This window comes from Sinocyclocheilus grahami, unplaced genomic scaffold (genome assembly GCF_001515645.1).
Source record: "Sinocyclocheilus grahami isolate Dianchi unplaced genomic scaffold, SAMN03320097.WGS_v1.1 scaffold51955.1, whole genome shotgun sequence".
Taxonomy (NCBI): Eukaryota; Metazoa; Chordata; class Actinopteri; order Cypriniformes; family Cyprinidae; genus Sinocyclocheilus; species Sinocyclocheilus grahami.
The window spans coordinates 1-937 of record NW_015526191.1 but is presented as its reverse complement, the minus strand read 5'-3'; the positions used below and the strand labels follow the sequence as shown (position 1 = coordinate 937).

Below are 937 nucleotides of genomic sequence, written 5' to 3'. Positions count from 1 at the left end.
GTGGGGCATTTTCGACCAATGCTGAAAGAATCTGCAAAAAAGATGAATTAAAACAATGTATTAGTTCTTACTGATTGATGAAAAGAATGTAAGAACGTTCATCAAAGTAAGCAGAAACTGCAAACCTCATCATCATCTGCAGTTTAAAGAGATGCAAAAAGTAGAGGAATTCAGTCTATTTTGTTCATTTACCTTCAGACTTGTCTCCATTTACAGCCAATGCAAAAAGAAGGAATGCTGCAGAAATCCACATGCTGACAAAGTCCTATTAATATCAACTTTATTAAAAATAATGTAATGAATATATGCATTAACAAGTTTTAAAACACTAAGAATGGAAATACAGTAGAAAAATGTCGTACCAAGTGAATCGAAATTCGACTAAGCAAGCTGTAATACCCCGTGGTGTATTTCTCTGATCATTGCTTGTGAAATCAGCTTCATTTATACCCAGTTGCTCAGTCACAAAAGCTGGTTCAACACCAATGAAAACTTCTGTTAATCTATCAGTCCTTATTTGGTAAACAAGACCCGATCCTGAACATCCTCATTTATGTTGTTACATTGTGTTGCATTTGAATTTCAGTGCAATATTCTTAGTTAGCTATTTGAATTAAAAGCATGACTAACTGAAATGTGACTAACTGAAGCTGTAGCATTGCATTTTAACAGACGTAAATACCAATTTATCTGATCAGATATCATATTTTACAAGATGGTCACCAATTTAATGGCAAATAAAACAGTGAGGTCTGTTTGCTTCCATTTTGCCTGCTGAAATGTGATGTGAAAAGTCAATGTGCAACATAATTATTTGAAAAAATCCTTTTGTACTGAAATATGTTGATCAGCTCATTTCTACTCAACTAGATATTTTAACTAAATAAATTTGTAATAATATTGTGCATTTTAAAGATTCAAATGTTCATATTAATAA

General features: G+C 32.0%; 1 long non-coding RNA gene across 1 annotated transcript; it reads right to left on the bottom strand.

The window, feature by feature from the left end:
• Positions 1–428, bottom strand: LOC107580923 (uncharacterized). Its single transcript, XR_001608735.1, has 3 exons — positions 363–428; positions 193–265; positions 1–31 (listed from the first exon to the last, which is right to left on the bottom strand). It is a non-coding gene; the product is annotated as an uncharacterized lncRNA (long non-coding RNA).
• Positions 429–937: the final 509 nt, after the last annotated feature.